At 39.8% G+C, this 23,680-nt stretch overlaps 1 long non-coding RNA gene across 1 annotated transcript; it reads right to left on the reverse strand.

Moving 5' to 3' along the window:
- Positions 1-21,355: 21,355 nt before the first annotated feature.
- Positions 21,356-23,401, reverse strand: LOC131738195 (uncharacterized). Its single transcript, XR_009329759.1, has 3 exons — positions 23,330-23,401; positions 23,005-23,241; positions 21,356-22,632 (listed from the first exon to the last, which is right to left on the reverse strand). It is a non-coding gene; the product is annotated as an uncharacterized LOC131738195 (long non-coding RNA).
- Positions 23,402-23,680: the final 279 nt, after the last annotated feature.

Genomic DNA, 23,680 nt, shown 5'->3' on the forward strand with positions numbered 1-23,680 from the left:
CGTGAAGTGATGTGCCATCCTCGTGCCTAAATATAATTAGACACTTTAAACACACGTGAAACACAGACCCGTTTATATCCCGTGTACCAATCTATACACCAACATTAACATACGCACGCATATATACAACACAGAACACACAAATGCACACAGGGGCGGGGCACTTTGCCACATATACCCCCCCTTGTGCGCAGCACACATGGCCTCAACGGCCACCTCCCCCCTTAAATACCCAGCAGTCCAGGCCAAAGTCTCGGGCTGGGAAGGGAGGCTTTAGTGGGCCCATGGCTGGACATGCTGTCAGCTCCCCTGCCGGTAGTGGCACGGCTGACAGCATGCTGGTCCCGTCCTGCAGCGAAAAAGCTGCGGGGGCAGGTGGTCCCCCGACCTCCCCCTTCTTCATAGCCGGCAGCTCCCTTTGGTGGGGCTCCGGCCACAAGAACTCCTGCAGCGAAACTGCTGCTGGGGAAAGTGGTCTCCAGACCTCATCCCCCTTCTTTGTGGCCGGCAGCTCCCCTTTCTGGGGCTCCGGCCACCGTACTCCCTGCGGAGGTACGGGCAGCAGAGGCAGCTCCAGCTCCTCTGCTCCAGGCGGTGGCGGAGGCAGAGGCAGCTCCAGCTCCTCTGCTCCTGGCGGTGGTGGAGGCAGAGGCAGCTCCAGCTCCTCTGCTCCTGGCGGTGGTGGTGGCGGAGGCAGAGGCAGCTCCTGCTCCTCTGCTCCTGGCGGTGGTGGAGGCAGAGGCAGCTCCAGCTCCTCTGCTCCTGGCGGTGGTGGAGGCAGAGGCAGCTCCAGCTCCTCTGCTCCTGGCGGTGGTGGAGGCAGAGGCAGCTCCAGCTCCTCTGCTCCTGGCGGTGGTGGAGGCAGAGGCAGCTCCAGCTCCTCTGCTCCTGGCGGTGGTGGTGGCGGAGGCAGAGGCAGCTCCTGCTCCTCTGCTCCTTGCGGTGGTGGTGGCGGCGGAGGCAGAGGCAGCTCCTGCTCCTCTGCTCCTTGCGGTGGTGGTGGTGGAGGCAGAGGCAGCTCCAGCTCCTCTGCTCCTTGCGGTGGTGGTGGCGGAGGCAGAGGCAGCTCCTGCTCCTCTGCTCCTTGCGGTGGTGGTGGCGGAGGCAGAGGCAGCTCCTGCTCCTCTGCTCCTTGCGGTGGTGGTGGCGGAGGCAGAGGCAGCTCCTGCTCCTCTGCTCCTGGCGGTGCTGGCTCCCTCTGCTGTGGCGGCTGGGCATGTGCGCGCCGTGCTGCCTTCAGCAGCATAGCGAGAGGCTGCTGGGGGACACCAGCATCCTGCCCTTCTCCCCCCCAAAAATTTTCAGGGGGTTGAGCCTGTAACCCCTCCCCTTCCGGCTCTTGGGGCTGAACCAGCAGGCATTTTCCCTCTGCTGGTGGCTTGGGTCCCAGGGCTGTGGAAGCCCCGACTTGCCTCCCTTTGGGCTGTGGACGCACCGACTCCTCCCTTTTGGGTTGTGGACGCACCGACTCCTCCCTTTTGGGCTGTGGACGCACCGACTCCTCCCTTTTGGGCTGTGGACGCACCGACTCCTCCCTTTTGGGCTGTGGACGCACCGACTCCCCCCTCTTGGGCTGTGGACGTTCGGGCTCCCCCCACTCAGGCGTAGGACGTTCGGGCTCCTCCCACTCAGGCGTAGGACGTTCGGGCTCCTCCCACTCAGGCGTAGGACGTTCGGGCTCCTCCCACTCAGGCGTAGGACGTTCGGGCTCCTCCCACTCAGGCGTAGGACGTTCGGGCTCCTCCCACTCAGGCGTAGGACGTTCGGGCTCCTCCCACTCAGGCGTAGGACGTTCGGGCTCCTCCCACTCAGGCGTAGGACGTTCGGGCTCCTCCCACTCAGGCGTAGGACGTTCGGGCTCCTCCCACTCAGGCGTAGGACGTTCGGGCTCCTCCCACTCAGGCGTAGGATGTTCGGGCTCCTTCCGCTTGGGCTGCGGACGCTCAGGCTCCTCCCATTTGGGCTGTGGACGCTCAGGCTCCTCCCATTTGGGCTGTGGAGGCAAAACCAGCAGGCATTCACCCTCTGCTGGTGGAGATGGGGACAGCAGGCATTCACCCTCTGCTGGTGGGCCTGCTACCTGGGCTGCTGTTCCTTTTATCGTTGCCTCCAGGTAGCTGAGGAGAAACTCCACACCTTCCTCCAAGGTGTTTGGGGTGTGTTCCTCCTGATAAGCCTCCCATCTCTCACTGTCCATCATCCACAGGGCCCGGACGATTATGGGCAGAGACTGGGCCTCCAGCCCAGCATTCTCTAGGAACCAGCCCCGCAGTTTGATGGCGTCTTCTGCCATTGACCTTTTTTTTTTTTTTTTTTTTTTCCAGACCCCTCCTGGTCTGACGCTTGGAGGCGCGGCTATCCCACGATGACACCACGTGTCACAAAGACGGCCAGAGTGGGTGGCGTCAGACCAGACAGGAATTCAAAACAAAGACAGTGGTTGATGATGAGCTGAGTGCAATGGCTGCACTCAGCGTTTATTAACAAATAAAAGGGTTGAAAACAGCACAAAACACGGGACACGGCACTTCACGCCAAAATAAACAGGTAGACAAAACGGACAGACACTAACAAACAGGGACGAACAAACACGGTGAGTGAAAACACTATTTACTTTATATTTACGTTCTTCCGTTCTTATTTTAACTCTCCTTCTCCACACTCGTTCTCCACTCACCGAACACCAACCCCGACTGAGTGAAACTGTGCATCTATATATACTGTTGTGCTGGGATTCAATTACTAATTAATTACTCACTTGAATCCCAGCACGTGAATTCATTACGTGCAACCCCGTGCCACACATTATACACATTTTATCTGCACGTGAAGTGATGTGCCATCCTCGTGCCTAAATATAATTATACACTTTAAACACACGTGAAACACAGACCCGTTTATATCCCGTGTACCAATCTATACACCAACATTAACATACGCACGCATATATACAACACAGAACACACAAATGCACACAGGGGCGGGGCACTTTGCCACAAGCACGCATATGACATATTCTTAATTGTTTTTCTTTAAGCTTGATTGTATTCACCTGCTTCGGCACACAAGACAAAAGTCTAAAATTACATTGTTTTTTTTTATTCATGATAAACACAACGGCAAAACCTAGCTTTGTCTGTGCTCTCCTTCTTAGCCAGATTCCTTTTTATTTGTAATGAGACTATGGTTAAATGTATTTGTTATCGCTGGTTTCTTTAAAACAAAATATGTTCCCACAATCGTCACCTTTAGCGCAGGACAATAATTTCCGACGTATGCCAGGTTTGGGGAAAAAAGTACTGAAAAGCTCTTTTGATTTTGGCGGCTAGCCGTAGAAACAAGGCATTACTCAGGCTGGTCTTCTGTATTTAAAACACACACACCCATGCCCTCCCCTACAACTAACATCACAGATTTACATAATTTCAGTTCAATCCCTGCCTGGAGTACCCACACTTAAGCATGCTCAGCATACCCAATAGCAAAGAGTTAGCAGCAGAACCCTCACAAGTATCAGTGTACCAGTATGCTGCCAGGCTGACTGCTGTACTCTGCAACAGACCAAGCCTGATAACGTACTTCCCTTTTAAATTCACAGGGGTCAGCCAGAGTGGGCAAGGGGGACAACCATCTTATACCTTTCACTTAAACTCAGAAAGCACAACTGTGCAGGAATTAGACAAATAAAAAAGATGCATTAAAACACTCTGTAAATGTAGTACTAGAACACATTTTGCCAGAGTAATATCTTTAAAGCCAGTGGCTTCCTTAAGAATACAAACTTCATCCTTTGCTCTTTAACAAATCCCTTTAATTTTCACCCTTTCTTTAATTATTTAATTGAATTTCATAACGTTCTGCTCTAAGTGGTTGGTATTTAAATTATACTTATTAAACTTAAATATATTTTTTGCCTTGTCCTGGCATCTACAGCACATCATAAGAAAGCACTTGAACCAAATTAATTGAAAATGTAAATGTTTGCTTCATTGCTTTCAAGCCTTAATGCACCTTAACTTGCAAAAAATGAATAGAAAAAATTGTAAGATATCCCATACTTTTTATTTCAAACTGTATGCAACTGGAAAACACAACATAGTACACGTTTGACCAATTTTCTTTTTGGCTGTACTAAGAATTCATGATTGTGTGTTGGATGGATTTAAACTCTTCGTTTCAGGATTACATTTTTTTTACAAGATTATTTCAAATTCACTAGAATGTTTTGGCTCCTGCTGTTTTCTGACTGAAAAATAAGAAATCAAATTAGTGTAAATACATTATAAACCCAGTAGCATTCTTTTTTAATGTAGACGTTAAAACATAAATTAAAAGCACACATTTTCAAGACTGCATTGGTCCTTGCAGCAAGTATTATTCATTTTTTTCCATCAAGGTAGGCTGTATTTCACATGATGTAAGGGTCTGAAGCTTTGTTTTTTACCGTGACTTACTCCATCTCAATAAGAGTCTAAGGTCATTCTTGGTATGGATGATGGATAGTTGTCCACACCCCTAATGGCATCCCCAGATTCCTCAAACACAATTGGTATAATGAACAGCAATCACAAAACTGTGCAGCTTGTGTCTGATTCCAACCACAATAATGCTAGCTGATCCAGAAAGATGTGTTGATTAATTTAAAAAAAGACTGGGGAAAATATACATTATAACAATGTAAAAAAAGTTCTCTGTATATTTTTCTTTTGAGAGAAAAATAAATGTGCTCTTCCATTTTAACCTAAAGGATTAGTTTAGCTTTTGATAATCTATTATTCATTTCAACCACACATTACTCATTCAGCCTTTGCTGAAATGGAAATGGGGATCCACAGCAAATTATTATTAGACAGGTTATATTTAGCTTTACTGATAATCAATTACTTTTTAAAAATAAATAACTCCAAATGCAATGTAATGGTCGATTTCATAAACCACTTAAACTAAAAAATAAATAAATCTTAATTAAGAGCAACTTGGTGCAGATCTGACATGTCACAGTTATCAGTTATCCTTTTCTGTTTAAATTATAACATTGTGGTGACGTTTTAAAACTCTTAAGTTAAAAACACCCTGTGGCCTTAAAGGGGCTCTCAGACATGTCTTTGATATTCAAGTGCTGCTGGTGCACCAGCATGTAACCCTTAACCTGTCCCCCTGCAACACTGTATTCACACTTCATCCCTGTATTATAATTAGGGCTTCTGATTTTCTGTTTTAACCGATAAAAACCGATAAAACAATCCAGATGGAAAAAAAAAAATGAAATCTGTGTATAGCTGTGGGAGGGTAGTGGGCGGAGCTTAGGGAAGGACCAGAAATGACAGCACACAGGAGCCGGAAGTGACGTTTAGTCCTGGAGCCTGTACCAACAATGGTATCTGAGCAGGATTTTATTTTAACACACAATGAAAATAAACAGTCCAGTATTGCAGAAAACAAACAGGAAAACCACCTGGAATACCAGCTATGGTAAACTCAGGTTTCAAATAAAAAGAGTAAACAAAAACATTGCGGTTACAAAAACAACAACAAAGGAAGCATGGGGTTTCTCCGTGGTACTGCAGTGGGTTTCCTCTCACCGCCTCTTGGCTCCCTTCCAAAGAATAAAAACTAGTCCTGGGTTTTTTCCCACCGCGGTAATCCACCAAGGTTTTCCAAAGCTTCAGGATTCTGTGAATTACAGCAGGTTTGTAAAAGCAAAAACAACAAAGCACAGCACGTCTCTTCCGTGTTTTCAGTTCAGGACAGGAAGAGCGAATGGCAAAACCACGCTGCCTAAATACTGCCCAGTCCCGCCCCTGCAATCAGTACGCTGCCCCATGTCAGCCAATCGAAGAGCACAGCACAGCTGATTGCAATGATAGGACTCAACGGCCACATGGCTCAACCTTGGGCCAAGATGGCCGCCTGACCCGGAACTTCCTGTCTGATCAGAGTTCAGCCTCCTGACCCAATCACGGTCAACCCTACACAGCGCTGTCGGTGGTTGGGAGGGCGAATTATGACAGGGACTCCTTTCAATCCTATCACAATAGCCAAAAAACAACGGAAAACACCGGAAAAACAGTGAAAATGGTTACTCAATTCATGTTGACCACCTCTTTCCCATAAAAATTAAATAAATAAAAATACCTTTCCCAGTGCAGCTGGGCAATGTCCCTCCTTCCTGACTTGTATCTATCATTGGCTCGTTCTGAATACTTTAAACCCGCCCCAACTACTGAGCACACTTTCTATTTGAGGCTCTGCTTGCGAGATTTAAAACGAGATTACAATTAGTAACGGAGGCTTGTTCGTGGTATTTAAAGCTGTATTAAGGATTTCGTTGTGGAAGACAGCAAAGGAAAGAAGGTACAATTTACGTAGCAAGTACTGTCGAGTTACTACTATACATATTTTGATAGAAAAAAAACGCCCAAGCAATTTGGAAAGTAACCGAAAACAATAAGTTCATACCGTATATAAAAGGCGAAAGCCCCCCAAAAAAACGATTTACATGAAACTTGAAAATAGCTCAAAATAAGCACCAAAAATGAAATTCAGAAAAACAGAAGCACTAATTTATCTTGGCATACAAAAGAAACCAAGCCTTTGATCACTGTGTGTGAAACCAGAATTAGGACTTTTCACATTCTGCATAGAGCAGTGATTAGCTTTGGGGTTTTAAATCCTGTACAGTCAGGAGTGTGTGTCAGCAGGACCTCATTTGTAGTAGAAGTAGCACATCATCAAGCTTAATTCTTGCGACATAAAGAATATGTGATGGGGATCACCATTCACCCAACTCAGTGGTTGCCTCACTATATAGTAAATGTTATAATTGGCTTGGTATAAGTATTGTAGCAACATCTCAAGGCTTTGAAAAGATTAATGCGGGTCACAAAAATACCATTCATCTTCCCAGAGTTGGCTGAATATTTTAACTGCTGTTAAAGTAACTATTTTGTCTATCCAAAATTGTGTCTCTCCCATCATACCATACCTAATGATGTAGTTACACTTGCCTAAACCAGACAATTAGTGGGAAGTGTGTTTGCTAAAAACAATTCATAACTTTTAAGTATGATTCTGAGAAGTATATTGAATAGCACTGTGTTCACAAACCTTTCCAGTTTTGCATCTGCTTTGTCTTTGATGACAGGTGGCTGGAAAGACTTTACTACTGTGCTTTGTGAAAAGTTCCTTTTGTTCCACTGCATTGACCTTAAAAAACTGTGACCTCTTGATCTGTCTCTACATCCCACTGAGGGCAGGGAAGCTTAAAAAAAGACAACATTGTGATGTATACAGATCTTCTTCATGATGTCGCTCTGGGGTGGGGGGGCAGTTTGTCTGGAGATTTTAACAACCTCAACAGTCAATTTGATAAGACTGATATCTGAGACTGAAAGCACAACTGGAAAATAATAATAATAATAATAATAATAATAATAATAATAATAATAATAATAATAATAATAATAATGTAAGGAGTTTGTTAGATTGCAGGACATATTGAATGACCTGGATGATTGCAAAGAAAATATGCACATATTTGACTAAAGGAAAAAAAGAAAGATACAGGAGTTTCACTTTTCATTTTGTAATGCAGACAGCTTTGCAGTGCAATCAACTGTCATCAGTGTCATCAACTGCAAATCTGTATCTTGCTGTGACAGACACATGCATCGAGAAATGGCCTCAAGTTATATCGTGCCTAAAAATAGGTCAGTCTTTATGAATTCCCATATGACAAGTTGCCAAAACTTTGTAACTTTGTAATGTCAAATTACAGCATTAAAGATCCAGTATCCTAGTTTAACCTGTACATGCATTTTTTTTTATCTATACAATTTGACCTTACCTAAAAACTGTGTTTAGTCATTGTCGCATTTTCCTATTTCGAAGAGACCCACCAGCTATCAATCAATCTATCCAGCTATCAATAACATTGACTTGTTTATAAAGACTGCAGGAATCAAGATTTACCTGTTCACCTCAATAGAAGTAACCTGGCTTTCAAATACTGCCACCTTGTCAGTGGAGGAGAACAACACTCGGCTTAGATTTTTTTCTAAAACGACTAGTAACCATATACAATAAGTTCTTAAAATCATGTTTCTTATAAGCTTTTCAAATTATTTATTAAAAGGTGTGTTTTCAAGACCCCATGGTCAAGAATAAAATATGATACAAATAGGCAAAATAAAATATAAAAGACTATGCCAAGTCTACCCATATGCTAGTCAGAGTGACATTGTTATAATGTTGTAGCAATAATAATAATAATAATAATAATAATAATAATAATAATAATAATAAGAAGAAGAAGAAGAAGAAGAAGAAGAAGACATTTATTTTTAAAAAAAGAGAAAAGTGAAATGCTGTTCTCTTTTATTTCACAATATACAATATACAGAAATATACTTTTAGGGACATTTTTCAGAGTTGATATATTTTCTATTATTACAGTAATGTTATTACAGTAAGAAATGAATGAATGAATAAATTGCCTACGCAAAATGCTGGAATGACAGTTTGCAATGACCAGGCTTCTTGTTAGGAACAGGGCACGAGATAACAAGAGAACACTGGTTCTGACCTCATCTTACAATCAGAGTAGTGCTGGTATGTAATTTACTGTATACAATTATGGTTGCAGAAGAGATTTAAAAAATGATGCTTTAATGGTATTTTAGCAACCTAAGCAGCTACTATATGTAAACGTTAGCTCGGGGGAACTCTTGAATGAGAATAATAAGTGTATCTACTGCTTTTATCGGGGTGCATCATGTTGGAAAGAATGAAGACACTGATTCTAGGTCTGCAGCCAACATGTAAACAATAGCACCAAGCTTTAGAATAGATCAAAGTTACTGAAAGTTATTTCAAGTGATCCGGGCAGATGGTAAACAGCACAGTGAGGTTCATTATAATAACTTATATGGACATGATACTGACTTTTTAAATGTTAGAGACTGATGCTGGTCTGTTAATGACCTGTAGGAGTAAAGGGTAAAATTAACCTGTAGGGATACAGGGTAAAAATACTTGGGCCAACCCAAAATTCTTTCTGAATGAAAATCAGTGCCTGAAATGCATTAATGGCACTTTTGGAAAATTAGCTAAATCTCCTAGTCTGTTGTTCACCTCTGCAATTGGCTTAGACACTCCTCTGCATTCCCTTTACTCATTCCCTCTTTAACTGCTTGAATGCTGCTTTTGAAATGACTGTTCTCGGGGTCTCAATCGGAGCTAGCCTGGTGACATAAGACATGTAGGGGATCTCAGATATGCACGACAAGCCCCATACGACAGACTGTTTCCTTTAAAAAAAAAAAATTATGCAATGTTATGTGAAAGTTAAAATGGTATAATTCCCAAATGTGCAGTCCTTGAAAACAAGGTTCGTGCTTTGGTGGTGTTTTTATCATTACATCTTTTGTTAGTAACATTTAATAATTATTGAAAACTCATACTCTTCTACCTCCCACACTCTGTATATTGGATTGCAATAATGAATTTAGTCGATCAAAAACATCATGCCATGCCAACTTGAAACGCTGGAAATTTTAATTTAGGGACAAGATGTTATTGCATTTCTGTCAACCGTCTACAGGAAGAGCCTAATTTAAGAGATTTCCCCTTTGGTTGTCATTCTGAGACCCGACAGCAGTACCATAGCAGTCGAGACTCCACCCCTGCTGCAGCTTGTTTATTCTAACTATGATAGGCAGGGTTTTAGACTAAATCAGAGATCCTGTCTCAGGAGAGCTGTGCAAACAGAATTACATTTTCTGGATAATGTGAGCATCAGGTGCACCTTAGTGCTTTTTTTTTATTGCAGTGGGCCATAGTTCTAATATAGTTAATGTTAGCTTCCAATCACAATACACCCATACCAATAACCAGAAATCATAAATCATGCCTCTTTCAGTCAAGCCTGTGCAGAGTGAATAAGATGAAAGGCTGCCTTCACTGTGTGCAGCAGGCCAGAGGACATATTCAGGATATATCTGTTAAAAGCAGCAAGGATTAAACACAACGTTTAGTCAAAAAAAAACCTTCAGAAGCCAGCTTGTGATAAAAAATTGATTAAAAGGTTTTCTTTGAAGCCCCTACTTCCTGAACCTTACCTCAAGCAGAGTAATCCCTCTAATGAGATCACATGAATGCAATCATGGGGCAGCCCATCCTCCTACTTACAGGGAATCATCATGATTACTACATTGATTAATTCTGACATTTATGGTAACTAGAGTTAAATTTTAAAGAAAATTGCTTAATTCAACAGAAAATGTAATTCATATTTTTGAAAAAGACGTAAGGAAATATTGTATTAAAAAAAAAAAAGATGTGTAACTATATATTGGCTTCACTGTATGTCACTTCATCTTTCTCAAGAATCCATTGTCAAAAAAGCTGACAACATGGGGTTAAGCAACTACATATATGACTAGAAAGCCAGTGCTCAACTGGAATACATTTATTGGAAATAATTAGAAAACGAGAACAGCTAATACCACAGTCTTAAAGCATTATGGTATACAAATGTCAAAATTGTCTTATACTCTGTAGAATTGGATTGATATGAATAGGATTCTAGGGAAAAGTAATAGAAGAAAATAATAAACCTCAAATAATAGTGAATGTACATCCAATCTGTAAGTGAGTGTTCCAATGTAATGCTTATTTCATACAGTAACTTTCTATGATATTTTCCAGTATTAGTATTGCATGGTTAAAGTAACAACATTTTTCACTTTATTCTTTTTTTTCATTGTATAATTATCCTGCAATTATGTTTTTCTTTGCAGTTTTGATACTTTAATGTACTGTATATATTATGAATGGACAAATTATCTGTATTAAATGTGCAATGCCTTGTGAAAACAGGCCTCCCTTTGAATATTTTATACCATTTTGTACTCACTTAAGTAGTTTATGCAGCATGACACCATTAACATGAATGCACTACTGATTTCCTTAAGGTCTGCCTGGATTTTAAAAATTATACAGTGGAAAGCTGTTATTGAAGTCCTCTTCCACTTAGTTTTGCAATGTAAGCTGGCTCAGGCACTTTGCATGATAGTTCAGTAAAGATCTTATATATCTGTCAAAAGCTCTTCTCTAGCTGTCACTGATTGGTCCTTGTTACGGGATCAGGCAGATGTGAATAAATGTGAAACAAGCAGTAAAAAATGGTAAACACAGGCAATCCATCCCTGCACTTGTGAATAGTGTGATTGTTCTGTGTTTGAGTTGTGTAAATAAAGTTTTTTTTCTTTTGAATTTCATTTTGGCAGGGATGATGTTAAAATCCCATCTCTACCAAATATGTGTGCAGAATGTGGATGGAGTTTAATTGAATAATTGGTGATCAATTAAGCCCAGCCAAATACTATAAAAAGAGGACCCAGATTGTTTCTTTGGAGAGCAGGAGATGGTTCAGTGAAGGTTTTGCCAGGGCCGGCCGGACGGAGAGATGGGAAATTTTAAACGCTGAGATAGCTGTGTTTGGGTGCTGTTTTGGTTCATGAAGTTTTTTTGTATAAACCCTTTGTTTTGTTCCCATGGTTTTTTTTGTGTTGTTTTGGGGGGTTTTTTGTAATTAATAAAAGTGCAGTGAACTACAGTTACTGCCTCTTGGGTCCGGTATTTCTGCATTTTTTGGAATCCTTGATAAATGCAAAAGTAATTTAAAAATAAGTGTATTTAAAATGCATAAAGGCACTTGAAGACTGACGATAAAGGCACTTGAAGACTGACAAATACTGTAGTATCATGCATTTCTACTTTAACATAAACTTTAAACATTTTGTCAAGTCATAATGTATTACAAAATTACAACTCTTCCAAGTGAGAGGAAACCATTGGGCACCTCTGTGCTCGTTTGGTCCCTAGTAGCTGATTGATCTTAAAACTTTGTCAAGTTGGGTCTTAAAGGATCCAAATGATTCATCATCAACAACAAGACTAGGTAACTAATTCAATTCCCTCACCACTCTCAGTATGATGAGGTGTCTCCTACAGATGTGGTGAGTATGAAAATTCAGATTGCGTATTGCATATTTCAACATGCCATACTTGCGATTGAGTATGGTATGCATATAAACGACCGTCATACTTACGTATTGAGTATGTGTATGTGTATAGCTCGAAATTTCTAAACATACCACTTTTGCAAATTTCTATGCCAGTAATCATGCAAATAACGCATTTTACGAAAACAAAGTAATGGACCACATTTAACAATAAGAACATCCTTCCTCCAGGACTTGAAATTAAGCCAGATCTGGATATGTCCAGTAAAAATTCAAGCTGCCCGCTAAAATATCTAATAATTCGGCAAGGGGGTCTGATTCTTTTTTTTCTTTCTTTCTTTCTTTTAAAGCACAGGAAGTTCTGTGTGGGCAAGCCTATGTGTGGGCAAGCCTATGTGTGGGCATGCCTCTGTGTGGGCATGCCTCTGTGTGGCCATGCCTCTGTGTGGCTATGCCTCTATGTGGGCCTGCCTCTGTGTGGGTAAGCCACATGATGACACACTACATGCGAGTCATTCTGGACTACATTCCATTAAAACATTTTTTTATGATTTATTTTTTTAATTCCTGACACCTGTTTGTGTATGTCTATCGCTTCAAGAGTGGACAGGTGTCAGATGAATGACGATAACGTTTAGGATGATTATAAGTGTACTTTATGTAATTATGATCCATTACCTTAGTTTAATGAAAGGGTTCTGTTCTAGTAGGTTCATGGAGCGGGACTAGCACTTGCCTTGTGTGGCAAACTTTTACTTTTAGCTTTGTTTTGTTTCCTTTACTGACTCTGACACTAGGGCTACCATTGCTGGTACCTTAGTGGCAGCACCTGTCGGTGTGTCAACACCTAATGGTCTGTGTCTGCCTCAGTATTATTCCGACCCACATATGTAACATCACCCTGTTACATACCCTGAAATCTGCATGCCATTAAAAAAACAAATAACATATATATCAATTAAAGGAACAGGCTACAGCTAGATACAAGGTTATGATGATAGCTTAAAGGTTTGGCCCAGTGGGGAACCGCCATGATTAGAGAGATACCTGACTGCGATCGTGTTTTGATGGTGATGAACCGACCTTCTAAAATAGGACCCCTGGGAACATGCTAACACTCTTCCAGTAAATAAAAACAATAAAATAAAAGCAAAAAATACAAAACACATACACTGCTATTATTCAGAAGCAGACAGAAATCACAGGTATTTCAACTGGGAGCAGAATAAGTCGTATAGAATGTATGGTGACCAGCAGCAGAAATTAATGAGAAATGATATGGTGGATGTATTTCCATAAATATTTTAGCACAGGCATTTTCATTAAACGGATTGCTGGTTTCGTTTGATATTCGTTACAGAACCTATTTCCAAGATAAATACTAAGACAAACTATTACTACATTGATAATGTTGTGTCACTGACTTGTAAATATGGCTACATTCACCAGAACTTTGCTTCCCCCTGAAAAAAAAAGCCTATAAGTTTTTCAGCACGGGATTGGTGCATGCTCGAAAGCCTATACCTTGGAAAAATTGAAAACATTGATTAACAAAACTTTTTACAATAAATAATGCCAAAATCCAGTAAATGATGCAAAGATCTTAAAAGCGTGCCACATATTTAAAACAATTTGAGGCATTAAAAAGTGACAAGCTGTGCCATTTGTTTGTTTATAAACTCGTTTTGTAGCCTATTCTTTAGACTTTTTTTGTCTCATTTTCTTTGTTGATTGTGATGTGAATATGCCGTATACTTCCTATGTTGATAACTTTGACTACATGTGATTGTGTGTTTCAAATGAACATTCTAATGTATTTATTGGAAATGTACTGGCTTTCATTCTGTGTTGTATGGGTAAAAAGCTGGGAGCAGCTAGGGTGCTGACGAACCACTTTATAATATTGAAAAATAAGTGAAACAACTGCGATTTGCAAGAAATATATACACCAACATTAAAAAGGCCACTACAAACAATGTAATGACACAAAGGTGTTTTTTTAAAAACTATCAACATTTTCTTTTATTTTCCTCAAAATAGAAGCATAGAAAGCCATGCTGAACAGTCTACCCTAGCGCAAACTCCACCCCCTTATGTCTCGCAATGTAATGGTAAAGTTAAATATAAGGAAAACGGAAAGTCTCTGTGTCTCCAAGAGTATTGAAATGAAACCTGGGATCATAAGCAATGTAATAAATGCAATTGTGTGTTTGAGATGAACGTACACATTCTTATATATTTGTTAGAATTGTGCAGAATTAAATAGGCGAGAGGTGGGGGCGAAATACGAGATGAGATCACTTTGTACTATTCAAATATAAGTAAAACCAACAACAAGACGAGAGGAACAAGAGCAAAAAATAGAAGAGGCGAGTATAAACAATCTAAAAACATTAAGCTTATATTTCAGAATGACCTGTACTTTCTTAAAATTGGTTTGAAATAAAAGCAAAAAATACAGTGACAAAAAGCCTCGTCTGCGACATATTGAATATTGTAGCCAATCAGATGTGACTGTGGTCCTTCCTGATTGGTTGATTCAGCCCTTAGGCTTTTCAGCATGGCGAGGCTTTTCAGCACGCGGCAGACGCTTTCTGAACGATGCGCCGGCCCTTTTTTTGATGTGGCTGAAGTTTGTCAGATGTCACCTCCCCTTTCTCTGATGTTAACACTCTGTTTCAGACTCCAGGTCGCAGCAACGTCTGTGTAGATTTGCTACCTCTTTGCACTTCTCAGTCACTGTCCTTAATTCATATGGCTGGTTGCACAGTTCCTGATCAGGACTAATCTTGGACTACCTGATATTGCATTCGGTAGACAAAGCTTAGTGCTAATCAGAGTTTGTTAAACCAGCTTTAAAGAATCTCACAAACGGCTGTGTTACCTGTTTGACAATGTGGGCAATAATCCTTACACTATCAGTGCACTAGAGTGGACATTTTGAAAAGAGCTTTGAAACAGACTTTAAAAGTTATAACTGTAAAAGGTTGTCAGGAAGGTAACAACGAAAAGAACAATTACAGGTACATTATTCAAACAGTTGTAACACTATATTTTTCGGAACCCTGCTATTTACTCTTTATACGTCTAACAGTGTTTACATGGTACTTGAAACATTTCTTTGAAGTCAGTTATATTGTAAATACTTCGCTCACTAAATTATGTATAATTATTTGTATGCCTCTAAAATATACATTAGTTCTTATTATATGTCAATACTACATTATTTGATGAGATAATTGAATAGCAAAAACATTTTCTGCTTTACTCTTACTAAAAAATGTACCAAATGAAACAGGACATATTTTTGTAATTTCGTTAGGAACAAACAATAACTACTACTGTTACCCAGGATATAAGAATGGACACAAGACTTTTCTACAAGACTGTACAGCTAAAAATAAAAACACATCTTAACTTACAGTAACATGCCCTTACAGATAAAGGTAACGTAAAATAATTATTTTATAACATATCAGAAATCAGAGGCCTTTCATAGGACATGTGCACAGGCATTTTTATAATTATTATTTATTTCTTAGCAGACGCCCTTATCCAGGGCGACTTACAATTGTTACAACATATCACATTATACATTATTTTTACATACAATTACTTATTTATACCGTTGGGTTATTACTGGAGCAATCTAGGTAAAGTACCTTGCTCAAGGGTACAACAACAGTGTCCCCCACTGGGGATTGAACCCACAACCCTCCGGTCAAGAGTCCAGAGCCCTAACCACTACTCCACACTGCTGCCCATAATACATGAATTCTAAGACTTGCAGAGGACCAATTACTTTCCAGGTTAATACAGTTAATCGGTTCTTTCACAGAACAGTACACAGTTCCAGAAAGATGCTCAGATATATTGTGAGAAGTGTTGAATTTAAATCAAGGGAAGTAATGTTAAAACTTTACAATGCATTAGTAAGACCTCACCTAGAATATTGTGTTCAGTTCTGGTCACCTCGTTACAAAAAGGATATTGCTGATCTAGAAAGAGGGCAAAGAAGAGCAAACAGAATTATCCCGGGTTTAAAAGGCATGTCGTATGCAGACAGGCTAAAAGAATTGAATCTATTCAGTCTTGAACAAAGAAGACTACGCGGCGATCTGATTCAAACATTCAAAATCCTAAAAGGTATAGACAATGTCGACCCAGGGGACTTTTTTGACCTGAAAAAAGAAACAAGGACCAGGGGTCACAAATGGAGATTAGATAAAAGGGCATTCAGAACAGAAAATAGGAGGCACTTTTTTACACAGAGAATTGTGAGGGTCTGGAACCAACTCCCCAGTAATGTTGTTGAAGCTGACACGCTGGGATCCTTCAAGAAGCTGCTTGATGAGATTCTGGGCTCAATAAGCTACTAACAACCAAACGAGCAAGATGGGCTGAATGGCCTCCTCTCGTTTGTAAACTTTCTTATGTTCTTATAAAAGCATATTAAATCAACTGAATTAGTAAGCACATTAAAACGACTATAAAAACACATTCACACAATTTAAACATAATGATTTAAAACAACTTAACTGTAAGACACACACATACACATAATGTAAAACGTATAATTAATAACATAATTAATACCTCATGCAGAAAGGCATGCAGGTATTTTTTTCATTATTGCCAAGACAGCAAATGAATCTCAAAGTACAATATAATCAATGTATTGTCAATGATTATGCTTCCATTTGATTATATAGATCCTATTCATAATCTATCTTTGAATAAATGTTTATTTATAAAATGAATGTTATATATATATATATATATATATATATATATATATATATATATATATATATATATATATATGTGGCACTAAATACAGCAACTGGAGAAAAAACACTGCAGTAACAAGTCAAATAACTTAAAGTAAGGAAGACAGTGTAATGTTGTAGTGAATTCCAGTTCATGTTTTATGCACAGCTTACTAAACTCAATGGAGCACATTCCAGTTCTAGGTTTTAGGGATTGCACACAGATTGCTAAGTGTGAAACTGGAGACTAGCGCCGTGTAATCAGTTTATTGTTGTAACAATACAAATTTACAAAGTATATGTGTTGTCTTCTAAAAGTCTCAAGCACGGCTACACTTGACGTTAAATACAATAGAGGCAGCAACTACACCACTCTCTGGATGACAGGACATCAATTAGCCCACAAACAAGTTTGTTTTCATAGGTTGGGTGTTTCTGAGATCAAGCTAATTTATTTTTAATTCTAACTTGGCAGAAGTCACTACTTTTGACACTAGATACAGCAGCTACCCCTTTATCCAGACCTCCTTTATCCAAACTACTGTCTTATCTGAACTGAAGGAGTGTCTCCCCGAAATGATCCAGCAGCATTAACTTTGATAAACTCCCTGTGACAGGGTGATGCAGGGGATGAGGCCCAGAGACCGACTGCAGTTCAAACAAAAGACTTTTATTAAATAGAAAACACAAAATAAGTAGGCATGAGGGCCAAACAAAAAGGTTCTTAAACACAAACAATAAACACAAAGTAAAACTTACCGAAATAAGGCTTCCAGGCTAAGCTATGCCTTCACTGGAATGCAAAAATTAACAAACTCCTGGGGTTTGGTTCAGTGATGTAATTTCAAAGGGCACTTTGTTTGTATCTTTTCCCATGAGGGCAATACCTCATACCAGCGATCACTCTCTGTATACTTGTCATGTATACGACATGATTTTCAGTAGTGATACCTTCTCTTCCCTAGTTAGAGATACTGTACATTTGTACAATTTTGTTATCCAAATGAAGTCTTCTCCTAGCTATTTCCACATGATAATAAGTACACTCTGAGTAAAGGATATTTGTACATCCACCCTCGGAAGCCGGTATGATTCTGATTTGACATGGTACCAGTATGCAAGCCTTTTCCTCAAGGAGTACCATCTCTAATTTATTCTGGAAAGTTGGGTGGAAATCTGCAGAAAACTGTTATTTTGCTGTTTTTAAAGTTTCTGTTTTTAGTGAGCGAGAGAGATATCAGAGAAGAGAGTTTATATTGTAATCAGATTTCCCTGGTGTACTATACTGTATCTGCTTTTGTTGCATTAGGATTTGTTTGCGGGGAGTTTTGTAACGCTGCATCATGCTGTCCTTATGTTTTATAGTTGTTCCTTTTTTGTCATAAATCAGAAAACGTGTGTGCAGAAACAGTTTCCTCTTACCCTTTGGAATAATGTGTTATTACTCAAAGTGGTTGAGCCCGTGTGATGCATAATGATAAACCAGTAGCTGTACATTGTGAGGGTAAATTTATGTGAGTATTTTCTTTTTCAGTTTGAATATATTCAAAACAGTAGTGAATTGCTGGGAACAATTCCAGCATTAAAATACATTCATAAAATATGTATCCATGGAATATTTCTTTATGCTCATAAAAGCTTTCCCCCACTTTGTAGTTATCAATCTTAACAAATTTATTGGTAAGCAATATAATTATTTTTTTAAAACATACAACAAAATATCTTCTAGCCAGTAAGATTTGCATTACATGCAACAGCTACTTAATAAGTGCAAAATAATATTAATACATATTTTAATAAAAATGGCTGAAGCATCTATTTGAGTACCAACTTGTTATCATTCCCCGGGGATGCACATGATTAGAATGCTTCAAATGGGATTTTCCATTACTTTAATAATCCATCCTCCACCAAACAGAAATATTGATCAGGGACAAATTGCTGTTGTCTTGCATTGTGATACATTTAACCCTAAAATCCCAAGGCTAAATTGTGTCTGCCACATACATTATATATATATATATATATATATATATATATATATATATATATATATATATATATATATATATTGTAACACAGCAGAGAGGGGGGTTAATATCCTCCCCGCATAAAACATTTTTTTTAATTGTTTAATTACTTTATGGTTAATTATCACATGCACCAGGAAGTATTTGTAAATTAGAACCAGGTGCAGGGTATTTAAGAGGTGCAGTCAGTCTGCACTGGACGGCTGAGTGGAAGGAAGCAGGAGGTGTACCCTGCTGCCGAGCCGTCACTGAAAGGTAACTGTGTGTGTTCCTTTTGTAATTGCATTACAACTGAGTGTTTTGTTTTTATTACAGGCAAACAGCCTAGCTGTCCTGTTTTATAGTTAGGTTCCAGTTGTGTTTAATTAGTGCTCAAAATGGAGCTAGGTGTTTTGTTTTGTTTATTTGTTTTGTTTATTAAACATAGCGCGTCAGCGTTCAAACTCAATTTCTGTGTCCTGGGTCTCTGTATTATAGGGGCAAACGAACGACCGTGAGTCTGGTAGTCTCGGGGAGTACAGGACTACATTCCCAAGAAGGCCATGGGCTGAAAAGTCTACAATTGGTATGGATTAATTGTATTGGTTCCTGTGTAAACTGTTTGTTTCAAGGTTTTTGTACTCCAAAATGTAATTATGTTTTGTTTCATTTTCTTTTGTTTTTGTAAATAGAAATAGCGCAACCGCGCTGTTAAAATAAGTTCCTGTGTGTCGGGTCAGTGTTTAGGTGCTGGAAAAGAACCAGAGAGAGTGTAAATCTATGTAAATCTGTAAGGTGACATTGGTTTTATGTTGGTAAATATTTAAGAAAAATAAAAAAACTGAAATATCTTGCTTGCATAAGTATTCAACCCCCACACTAATATTTGGTAGAGCCACCTTTCGCTGCAATAACAGCTTTAAGTCTTTTGGGGTAAGTATGTACCAGCTTTGCACATGGTGTCGGAGTGATTTTGGCCCATTCTTCTTGGCAGATTTGCTCCAGGTTGTTCAGGTTGGTTGGATGACGCTTGTGGACCGCAGTTTTCAAATAGTGCCACAGATTTAGTGCCACAGATCATTTATCTGATGCCCATTATCCAAGTCAACTTACATGGTAAAAACAGACTAACATACAGTGCTCTACACATACATTATAGGATAAGGGTAATAACATTAGAAAATACATCAACATACATCACATTGAATATAGCAGATGATTAAAAAGGTCTACTAGTGTATTCTAAACAGATGCATCGTAAAGAATCATCTAAAGGTGGTAAGATTTTGTGTAGTCCTTATGGTCACTGGTAGCTCATTCTACCACTGAGGGTCAAAGGAGGAGAAAGAGCAGGCATGAGCAGCTGGACACCTGAAGGCACAACCCATTGACCAGCAGCAGAGGAACGGAAAGGGTGAGAGTGGATATAGGGAAAGACAAGGGGCTGTAGATAAGATGCAGTGTGGTAAAAGAGAGCGGTGAGTAAGGAGTAATAGGAAGCAAGTGTAGGGTATGAAACGGGAGTAGCTGTAGTGTAAAAGGTAGTATTCCAAAATGTGTATCCCCAAAGACATATGTTAGGTGTCATGCAGACACATTCTCAACACATTGTGATGAAACATTTAACATTTCAAAGCATAAAGTGTGTGTGTGTGTGTGTGTGTGTGTCCTAACTATCATTGATGGTATTCTATTATATGCGGTCTGGAGTTAATTGCACCATTACAAGCATAATGTAATCTGTTCACTGTTTGTAAATTGCCATCATATTCCTTGTAATATAGTTATGTGTGTTCTGTTACTTCATATACATATATATATTCCGATTCATACACATATATAATGTAATACATGTTGTTCTACTTATAGGGTTGTTTCAAAGATCAGAAATTATGTTGCTGAGGTGGTGCCTCATGATACCATAAGTGACTTCCAAAGTCATCTTCGACTTACTCCAGTACAAGTTGAGGTAGGTATTCATATTAACAGATGTATTGCAATTGACTTCAGAGTAAGGAACATGATTCCCTTTAAACATATAACCATTCTACAGGAGCTGATGGGACAGTTGCAGCCCTTCTACACAGATGTTTGAAGCAGAAAATGGGCATTCCATAATACAGTGCTTGCTGTGCTGTGGACATTGTCAAATCAGGAATCATACAGAGGAATAGCAGATAGGTTTAATTCAAGTAAATCTGTAATGTTCACATCTGCATGAGGTGTGTTCACTCATTACAATGCACCTCTCCCACAAGATTTCCTGACCCACAGGCCATGCCATTCATGAAGCTGAACAGGGTTTCCAGAGGGCCGGTTTCCCTGCAACACTCGGTGCAGTCGATGGGTGTCATATACCCATAGTGAAACCACAACATCTTGCAAACCCTGACATGTACTACAACAGGAAGCAGTTTTATTCCATCAACCTCACCGCTTTCTGTGATAGTAGTGCACGCTTCACCCATGTAAATGTTGGCCATCCTGGAAGCTGGCATAAGGCATGTGTTTACAGGATGACAGAACTGTACAGCATTCTCCAAGACAATCCACTGTCCCTTCTTCCTGGCGAGCTACACATTATTGGAGATGCTGCATACCCTCTGTCCCAACACCTGATGACCCCATTCTGTGACAATGGCCACTTAACAGCTCAGCAAAAGAGATACAACCAGAAGCTCTCAACAGCCAGAATAGTAATCGAAAGAGCATTTGGATTGTTAAAGTCTAGGCTTAGGAGACATAAAGGACTACACATGCATTCATTACAGAACCTCAGCACAACTGTCACAGCATGCTGCATCCTCTACAATATGTGCTTAGAGACACCAGGGAATGTGTGTAGAGGATGCCTTAGATCCTGATATACTGTACAGTACATGTCTGTGAACAACCAGACATTCGACAAAATGACAACCGTGGCATTGTCAAAAGAAACTGTATTTGTGAATCATTATAATTTGTTCAGTACAATATCTTCTTTCCTTTGTGTATTTTCCTATGTTCATCATCCTGATTTCATAGAGATCCCCATACAGTTTTGACACTAGCCTCTATATGTGTACATGTGTGTTTACCTTGGTTTTCCATTTTATTGGGTGGATTTTGTTTAAAAAGGAAAACAATAAATCAAGAAAACACCTTGTCGGTCAGAACCTGTTTGGAAGATTCTGTAAAGGTTTATATTCCATTGCCCAGCCTTCTAACATTTATCGTGCATTTTGGTTGTCATGGGTAATTACGTAAATACAGACATACCCTATACTCAGAATAATGGAGGTGTTTAAACAATACAAACATACAGAAATGAATTCCAAATTAAATATTGATTTATATACAACATATTAAGGTCTGTTTTCCAACAGTGAGATAATGTGGTCCTGTTTCCAGGACATCTCATGAAGTGTACAAGAGATGTCCTTTAAACAGGCCAACATTTCCTCTTCTCTCTCTTCTCTACTGATTCCTTAGCCTTTGTTCTCCAGCATTTGTCCGTTTGGTGACAAGCCTCTCAAGTACTTTAGTGCGCCTCAGTGCACGTTGCTCATAACTGTGCAGAAATGACTGTGTAGGATCTGATTTCTTTTTCCTTTTCCCCCCTGCTTTGAGGTGCGATGTGACTGGTGTGATGGGTGAAGGGTCTGTGTGGGTGTCCTGCCTGTCAGACGTCTGGGTGTGTGAAGGACAGGGTGTACATGGTGCTGGAGAAGGTGTTATGTGAGGTGGTGCTTGAGGTGGGTCTGTGTCTGTGGGAAGCAGTGGTGTGGAGACAATGGATCCTGATGCAGGTGGTGCACCCACTGTTTCAGACAGGAGATCATCAAGGGCCTGAAGAGGTGACAGTAGAAATGGGCATTCAAACGTACTCTGAATCTGTAAGGTTCATTGTACATTTAGAATAAATACCATCACCAAGCATCGGTCAACCTGAGCTCAAGAATATTTAGTATTTAAACAAGGAGCTAAGCTTGATTGAAACTTGGAGTCTGGTTATATGTGGACTTATATCTGAGCAGGTTCTACATGTTTGCTGTACACTGCATCATCAGCATGCTCCCTTTTATATGCATCATAAAACATGATTTTTTGTGAATAATGCTGCAGTACAATAAAGCATATCTTAATTGTTGAATCATTACATTTGTTGTGGATGCAGAACAAGTACTGTAGTTAGTGACATTTACAACGTAACTTGCGTACCTCGAAGTACTCCCACGTAATTCTTCCTTCACCCGTCTCTCTGTGTTTGTCCTTGGTCCGCTTGTACGTCACAAGCATGTTGTTCCATTTCCTTCGGATCCTGTTCGCAGAGAATGTGTACCCATGTGCCAAGAATTTCGTACTGACAGTCTGGTAGAACTGGGTTTTGTTCTTCTTATAGTTCCCAGGTCTGTCGAGTCAGGTCAATCAATAGCAATGTTGTTTTGGGATCAAACTCTGGGTGAATGAAACATACTGAAGATTAAACATGCACACATAACTGGACAATATGAAGTAAAGCAGAAATTAGATTAGGGCCACTCACCTCTGGTGGCCCACAAGATCCAGTCCTGTTGTCGTTTTAAACACAGCACAGGTTCTAAACTAGTGCACTGAACATGTTCAGAGGCAATAGACCCATTTAGAACATATTGGAATGAAGTCCAGGAATGGAATGGATCAAGGGCCAGAGTTGAGTGCTATACATTGATTAAGCTAGCTTTTATCTTGTATTCAGATTGACATGTTCATGGTTTATCCCCTTATAAGAATGTGGCATTTCTGCAAATGTAATTAGATTGGCAGTACTTTCCAGTGGTGGAGCAGTGTTCGGAACCTGGGTACTGCATGTAGGCTCATTTGCTAAAGCAGGAGGAAACACACCACATTTACCCCC

The sequence above is a fragment of the Acipenser ruthenus genome, chromosome 1, assembly GCF_902713425.1.
Source record: "Acipenser ruthenus chromosome 1, fAciRut3.2 maternal haplotype, whole genome shotgun sequence".
Lineage (NCBI taxonomy): Eukaryota > Metazoa > Chordata > Actinopteri > Acipenseriformes > Acipenseridae > Acipenser > Acipenser ruthenus.